The following is a 9,006-nucleotide window of genomic DNA, read 5'->3' as shown; positions in this document are numbered from 1 at the left end:
CTTCCCTTTGCAAACCACTCATTATCACACTCATATGTACTGTCAAATAACACCATAGGTGAGGACATTCTTATTTTCACTATTAAAGCCGGTTTACAGGTGTTGGCGACCAAGTTCAATTTGGCAACCTGGGGCCTGTTTCATGAAACTTGGATTAACTAATCCAGGATTTAGGCCAAAACCAGGCTTTTTCAATCCTGGTCTTTACAGCCTGGTTTATTCCGTTCCACTAAAGCCAAGCTCAGAATTGGCGGATTTGGCGAGCCGGGATCAGCAATTGCATTGCTGCCCCCTTCTGTATATCTCAGTATCTTTACTAATCTATTCAAGATGTACTGATACAAGGACTTCTAAAATAAATACTGCTGCTGTAATTAAAGAGAGAACATACTCTCAATAGTGGATAGACTGAATGATTAACTAAGAATTAATTATTCTTAACCGTGCACTTGCACGACAGCAAACCTATTCTGGGGAACATTCACCAAAAGCAGCTGATCTACAAGCTCACAAGCTGTCATGATGTTGTGCAGCCTATATATTTTGGTTATTTGATTTGATATAGTGCTTAAATTAGTCCTTTAATGCAGACCGATACAAATAAGGCAACATAAACCCATAATAATTGAATAAGTCTGGAAAACATCATTGGTTTGTGATCAGTTTGACTGCTTAATGAACAGTAAAGACATCAGGATTAGGTTAAACCTGGCTGTTAGCCTGGTCCGGAGCAGGCTAAATCCAAAGCATTAGTTTCCATGGTAACTAATGTAAATGGTTAAATTAACCTGGCAAGATTAGCGAGTTTTCATGAAACCGGTTAATCGCTGATCCAGGATATATTAAACCAGGATATGTGTTAAATCCCGGTTTAATCTCTAATCCAAGTTTCGTGAAACAGGCCCCTGGTACCCATCAGCACATGACCCACACTGCATCCTACATCCAGTACCACATTACAAAGAAACAGTCGCACACATCTTAAATGGTTGCAGCCACTATAAAGGACTGTACATTGCCAGACATGACTGTCTGGTGGACCTGATCTCAGACAAGATCAGTACAGGACAGCACTGTAAAAATAGACTGGTTTGATCACAATGACATGCATGTCAATTCACTACAAGATATTCCAAATTCCCCAGATATTGTGTTCATCAATGAAATTAGAAAAACTGTCACTACCGTATATTTGAAATAGGCTGCCCATTTGATTTGTATATGGACACTTGTTTTACATCCAAACTTATGAAATATAAGCTTCTGGTGGAACGTATTATGGCCTTGGGATATAACTGTCAACTTATTGTCAGTCTGAGCCATGTCATGTCCATAAACTTGTGCTCAGGGGTCTGCAATTGCGTGGATTGCAAAAGACAAATGCAAAAAAGCTGGCTAAATACTGTTCTGTCTCAGCTACTATGGGCAGTCTGTCTATCTGGAGAAGGCGTTGTTTAATTTATCCCTAGGTGGCTTAAAAAACCCAAAACAAACATCCTGTCTAGTAGTGTCAAGTAATAGTAGCCTGCCTATGTCATCAATGTACTATATATATATATGTTTTTTTTCTTCTCTCTCCCCTCTGTGTGTTAAGCATGTGCAGCAGTTATATCTGGTTGGATAATGTTGGATAAATGCCTCTTGTGCAGATCCAAATAAAATAATTAAAGTGTGTGTGTGTGTGTGTGTGTGTGTGTGTGTGTGTGTGTGTGTGTGTGTGTGTGTGTGTGTGACTCACAGCCTGTCTCAGTGCAGTAGTTGTTATCCTCAAGGGTGCAGATGGGAGTCATGCGGGCAGCCGTCCCCCAGGGGGCAGCAGAGCTCAGGTCTTCACACAGGGCTGCTGAGTCAGGAATCACTGGTAGACATGTGCTTAATACAGCACGCACGCACGAGGTACTTAAAAAACTGAGTGCCCTCCAACCCCACAAGGCCATTGGCCATCACAATATTCCCTCTAAATTCAGACTCAGCCATTTCCATAGCTCCAATCATCACCCACATAGTAAACCTCTCCATCAAACAGGGACAGGTACAGGTACCTGCACAAGAAAAGGGAGTAAATTAGAACCCAGCAACTACTGCCCTATTTCTATTCTAAGCTCCATCTCGAAAGTGATGGAAAAAAACATATTATGCAAACAAAGTAAATTAAATGGCAACAAATTACAGTACAGTAGGCCTAGCCTAGTGCATCCATATGGGACCCCCAGTTCCACGGATGGGTCCATTATTAATAATAGAAAAGTTAGTCAATCTGTAAGTTAGCCTTGCTGTTTGAAATAAATAAATTAAAAACACTTGAGAATATCAGTCATACATTTATAGCTGCATAGAAAATATGTAATTAAAATGTGCAAATGTTGCAGTGAACATAGAATATTATTTTATTTGAATACTGTTGAGATATGATATATATTGTGTATATATGAAACCCTTATTCTGAAGGACTGAGATGCTACCCGGAAATGCCTGTTACTGTGTGTGTGTGTGTGTGTGTGTGTGTGTGTATAAATTGGCTGAATAAACGCCTCTCGTGAGTTCTGTTGTGTGTCAACATGAAGCTAACGAGGATGATGTGAACTGACGCAGACGCTGCCTACTTGCTACTTATTTGTCTTATTTATTTCCTCCGTATATTCGACTTATATCCGACTACTAGCTCCTTCTTCCTACACTGCAATGGTAGCTCTGTTAACAAATACATTTCATAGTTTCATATGAAAGAGATCGCTATCAAGTTGTTTTTCTGTTTTTCATTCAGACCAGTGAATGTGGAGGCCGATGACGGTTGATGACTGATGACAGCACCTTCCTTGACACAGACATATGGAGGTCATAGACGGATGTCAGGGGAATGCCTGAGATCCACCTGCAATCAAGCTTTATCACTTCTATCTTCCTTCCTGTATAATATATTTTGTAACTGCAAATCATTTCACCTAGTGTTCTCCTCTAAACTTACAAACTGACAATAACTGAACCAGATATTTTATACAAAGAAAGTGGCTATCATCACTGTTATACACTGATTTGGCAGAACATTGTGGCATTGTACACACTTTATATTGCTTACACATAATATGAGGAACCAAAAGCATAGATAGAATGATAGTATGATACTATTGTTTACTTCTAGGTGTGCCAATTGAAATATTGAATCAAGCCGCAATGCATGCATACTGCTTACCTGTATGTTTATTTTGAGTGGAGATTTTTGCATACACCGTCATTCTAATGCACTGGCTTTTAAAGAACATTCTTGTGGAAGTAAAAAAAAAAATGTACTGAATTACTGTGTCCTTACCTTCCATTGTAAGATTCAACCAATGTTATTTTGTCAACCCATGAAATTGATATTAGTGATAAATATTGAACTCCAGCTAGAAGCTTTGTAAGCATTCAAGTCTATATAGCTGGACTGTTTTTTACTCTTCACATGTTTTCACTGTTACTATAACTTGGACAGTAATAATTTACTTCTTACACTGGTATCAGCAGACATGGTCAAATTAATCATGGGCCAAATGAGACTATTATCAGACCATTTCTAAAGAAGATGACCCTTCACATTACAGTGTCAGTGCCACAGCTGAAATGCTAGCAAATGTCAAACTGAAACAGTTGAATTACTGGTAAAGTAATACATGTACAGTAGGCCTACTTATTATAGCCTAGGCATACAGTACGTTCAATGACTCAAAACCAAAATGTGAAGCTCAGTTTTATTTACAGAACAAAAGAAAAAGATATTATTGCAGCTGGGATGTTATAGCTGCAAAGACTTCCTCAAATCCGAAGACGGTTTCCAGCACCAAATCTCCTTGCAGTCAGAAGTTCTCAGAACCCACTCGAGAAAGTGTCTGTAGGCAACCAAGCGATTTTGACTGAAAGATATTAATAAATATTCTCTGCTGGTTGTGGTAATAGTTGGATCTGACCACCCAAGGTTCTCCGATCAGAGAGACGGTATGTGACACCAAAGTATGTTCAACAAGTAGGCAGTTTATTTTCTCCTTAATCCATGAAACCGTGGTTTCTACAAGCAATAAGAACTGGAAGGCATTAGCAACTCAAACTCAATAATTATGAACAGGTACAGTATGTATAGCAACCCAAAGCATATATCGTACAAGCAACAGCGTAAACAAGGCCCGATTAGCACTGGGCATTTAACACTAGACCATGTGGAACAATAGAGGACAATATGGAATGACAATGACAGCACATTCAAGTCAATACAGAGACAGGGGAACAAAGGCTTACGTTTGTCATGGACGCACGGCTGCAAGGAAGTGAGTGGTGTTGTGTGGCGTACTCAGTGAGAGAAGGTTCTGCATGTTGCCTGTGTGAAGGCTGGAGTCTGAGGGCCTGATTCATTAAAAAGAAATACGCCACCGTTACACTGTGGCGGAAACAGATATCGTATTTATCCGTCCGATCAAGCTACGTTGAGATGACGTGTTATTCAGAGAGCGGTGTGTACCACAGGTGCGCTGGCGTATCGCAGGTGTATGTCATACTGAATGCAGTGGGTGCAAAGTGATCGGAAAAGCACCCGACAAACTCATTTGCATTGATCCACGCCCCATATCGCACCATAAAAGGCTTCAAGCATGACTCAGCAGACAGCAGTTTGGTCTGTCAAAAAAAGAAAAAAGGCTTTGCAGCCGCAGACTATGCGGCTTCACAGCCGCGGTACACTGCATGAATATAGCCCGCACTATATTAATGTAATAATTCTACACATGTAGGAGCAGGACAGTACAGGGCTTTTATGTTATGTCGTTTTTGCACCATTGTATATTACCACTGTAGGCTACTATATATGTACAAACTGACATCCATCCATCAAAGGACACCAAAGGAAATTATAATTATACGGAGCATGCACCACAACGGTGCGTGCTCCGCTGCTGAAGCAATATAGGCCTAATTATAATTTATTTAATTAAGTTCGGGACCAAGGCGGGTGCTGCACTCACACCTTTGCAGTCAGAGGTAAAACATAGGCTATCCGATATTTTAAATATCGGATAGGCCTATATGTCAATGCAAAAGTCGTCTTTTGAGAGAGAGAGAGAGAGAGAGAGAGAGAGAGGGAGAGAGGGAGGGGGGCATGGTTTGCGCGATAAAGAACAGTATAGCCTATACATTCATAAGTGAATAATTGGGATCCTCTTGTCTGAAGAATTTAAGAAATTATAATCCAGTGAGTTTATCCAGTGAGTTAAACTATTCTGTGTGTGGCATCCATGCATGTGATCAATATCAATACATGATTATAAAGTCTGTCCTTCATATTTGCAAGCACGGGAGCAGCGCATGTCGGACCATCGCTTTTTCGCATCGCAGCGAATGTGGAGCTGCGGGTCTTCTATTTTTTATACAGGGCTATATAGCCCATTCATTTTCCAATGTGAATCGGATCGGCAGCACGCTGCTGTCTGCCCCCCCCCCCCCCCCCCACCCCACACACACACACACACCGACCGACAGTCAACTGACTCAAGGAGCTCCGTAACAAAACAATTTCAATAGGCCTGCCGCCTACTGCAGGCATTACTACACTAAACAATGTTGGATTCGTAGTGCAGAATGCAGATAAGCCTATATGTTCTTATTATAATTGTGAGTTTGTTTTTTAACATGCGCGAGAGCCGATCTACAAGCTCACAACGCGTTGCACTGTGACTCAGAAAGCTGTCAAGTGAGAAGCGCAATCGCGCATGCTATAATATCCTAATGAATAAATAAAAAGGTGTCGGGCTTGCAGGGGCAGTTTCTGTATGGGAAATGCATGCATTTAGGCATACAAGTGCACTCAGCTTTTATTATATAGGCTATCATTTATTTTGTGCTGATCGACCAATATGTCATGGGGACACATGCCTACATATTTTATCTGAGATTTGGGAACAATTTATTGATTCAGCATGAAGACTAAAGCCTTCTGAATAAATCTCACGTGTATGCTTCCGCAAATGTCTCCCGTCTGGCCGTCTCCGCCACCTAAAGACGTCCCGTGGGAATTGACGGAGTTTCCGACCAATGTACGTGAGCGTCAAGTTCACGGCCATTTCCATGAATTCCAAATTAATGTGGGAAATCCACGTAAATGCCTTTCCGCTAGCTTCACGTCCAGAGCATAGACTGTAAAATATATGGACAAAGCGTTCCCCGGGTCTAACATGCATGTAAAATGAAGCCTAAAATTCTTTGCCATGGAGGCCGCCATCTTTCTAGATCCGTTTTGGCCCAGCTGCCCATTGGCTGGCCCAGACAACGAGGCGGGACTTCCCCCCTTCTTCTTCGTTGGTTTTTATTTTGACTCGAGCGGGGGTGGATCGGGGGTGGAACCACGGGGGCAGTCACTCAGTACCAAAATCACGCCCCCAAGCCCACAAGCTAGTCTGCACTCTGCAGCGTAAACAAACAAACACACTACAAAGAAATAACTTCAGCTACGTCTGAATAACTTCAGCTCCGTCAAGACGATATTTTTGCTGTCTCTTCATACAAGGTAAATTGTATATTTAGACTTGGCCTACGTGTTAATCCTAGTAGTGTGTAAAAATGAATACCAGCACTCACGTTGGATTGTTTTATTTTGTTCCCCCCAGCAGTGCTTGCTTTTGCTTTCTTCTTCAAATCCTAGTAGTGTAACGTTAACTTTAACTTTGAATCTCTTCACTGTTTTCACGTAATGCATTTTATTTGCCTCTTAGCTGCTTCTCTTTTATCGTCACGCCAGATAGTCTCAACCTAGCCCTAGAACGGCTCTTGTTGATACTGTAACTGTTACATACTGTACTGTATGTATCAACAAGAGCCGTTCTAGGGCTACTCTCAACCATGATTAAAAATACTAGCCGTAATAATGAAAGCAGCGTGATATACTCTGATTGTATTAGACATGCAGCTATAGTCATCATCACTAATTTTGCACAGCTTTCTCTCTGTCAAGACTTCCACCGGGTTTTGAGTAACTTTCTGTAAATAATCTCTGTGCAGTCTATATTAGGTTACATTCAAGCTATAATTTAGTACATGAATCATGAAGGTCTGCTAACAGTAGGCCTACCTACATGATCTTCTAGTAAAAGCATGCTACTACAATTATTTTACTGCTAAGGTTTAAACTATGTTTCTAGAATGTAGTTTTGCATTGGTTTTGATTCATTCATTATTTTTGTTATTGTTAATGTTATTGTTGTCCAGTCTGGGTTTCATTTTATTTTAAGTACAAATAGATAAATACATTTCCTTGACTTTCATTTTAAAATGTGTAGTAACCAACTATTGTTTATGGTTCTCAATCTCAACAGCCATGATGTCCATCTGGATCATTGGGGACAGCTATGTCCGGCGTGGGGAGGATCGAGCTCTGGAGACCATGGGGAACAATCTTGGTGTGGATGCCACCAGCTACATCCATTGGTTTGGCTGGGGTGGTCTACGGTGGAAAAGCCTCCTCCCCTTCTTTTACCAGGCCCTACAAGGAAGAGCAGTACCGGATGTTCTCCTGATTCACTGCGGCGGTAATGACCTTGGTGGTGACATCTCAAGTGCCAAACTTGTCGCAGTGATGAAGGAGGACCTGCACCAGCTCCATCTGCATCTTCCACAGATGAAGATAATGTTCTCTGCCATCACTCAGAGATGCAGGTGGAAGACTGGTGCCAATCCGGGGAAGATCGACAAGGGTCGTCGATTTGTGAACAGTGTTATGGCTACATATGTTCATTGTTTAAGTGGCAGCTTTGTTGATCACCCTCACATAAAGTTTGACACTCCTGGGCTATTTCTGCATGATCGAGTTCATTTGACCAATAGGGGAAATGACATATTTTTAAACAGTTTTGCCGAGTCCATTAAAGCCCAAATTCATCAACAGTAAATTGTCTGATAATTTTCTGCTGATGAAGGTGAGTTTTAATGGTGTATTATTTGAAGCACTGAACATAGTTCACAGTGTCAGGCCGTATGTGATGTGTTGTTTTTGTTAATACATATCTATTTTTTTGTCAGCACTTGTGTCCATAACACTGTTCACTCTTCCAAGCTGCTCTTCCTTGTCCCTCACTCCCAGGATTCTGCCCTCCCTCATTCCCAGTATGCCACCCCAGTCTCACCACCCCATGGTCTCTGGCAGAGATACTGAGAGACTGAATTGTACGAGTTGGTGGGGGGCATGTGATCAATGCCTGCTTCCTGTGAATATATATATATTTTTTGTATTTCATTGTAGGTAGGCCTACAGTGTATTTTTCCTGTAAATAAATATTCTGATTTTACCAAAAGCATCACTTCTTCAGTGGTTTTAACTTTAACAAATGTACATTTGTACCTGCACTTAGTTAGACACAAGTAAAACAAACTCTTAACATGAATACATACCCCTAAGTGTCACACACACACAAGGACTCATGAATAATAACCTGGCGTTAACACTAGCAATAAGATACTCAAGTCTATGCTTAGTTTGAAACCGAAATGCATTTATTTAAGTGTTTGAAAGTAACATGTTAAGTGATTATTTTAGAAAACATACATTAACCACTTCAGCCCTATATACATTTCAGCCATAAAATAGTAAAAGCTCGCATTGTGAGCTTGTAGATCAGCCATTTTCAAAACATTTGACAACTTGAAGTGGGACATTCTGCACTACTTTTGTAGTCTCAAGTAAAGTAAACAGACAGAGTACGGTAGTTCTACATTGCAGACAAATACGTTGTTCCAGGGACACTCCAGATGCAAAGATTTGAGTTAAAATATCTGAAAGAATATATATTCAAAGATTTTTCAAAAATAGCAGATCTAAAAGCTCATAGCGAGGCACTGAGTGCCGCGCTATGAGCTTTTAGAAATAATTTTGAAGCAAACATTTATAACTCAAATATTGGCTTCTTCTGGTCCAATGAACATTCTGAGATGGGGGGGATATTAATGGTTTAATAAAACACAATGATGTTAAAGAGCCTAATCCTTGCTTTCTGGCAG

This window comes from Protomyctophum bolini (genome assembly GCF_963924005.1).
Source record: "Protomyctophum bolini genome assembly, chromosome: 8".
Taxonomy (NCBI): domain Eukaryota; kingdom Metazoa; phylum Chordata; class Actinopteri; order Myctophiformes; family Myctophidae; genus Protomyctophum; species Protomyctophum bolini.
The sequence above is the reverse complement of the archived record's forward strand: the minus strand, read 5'-3'. Positions refer to the sequence as shown.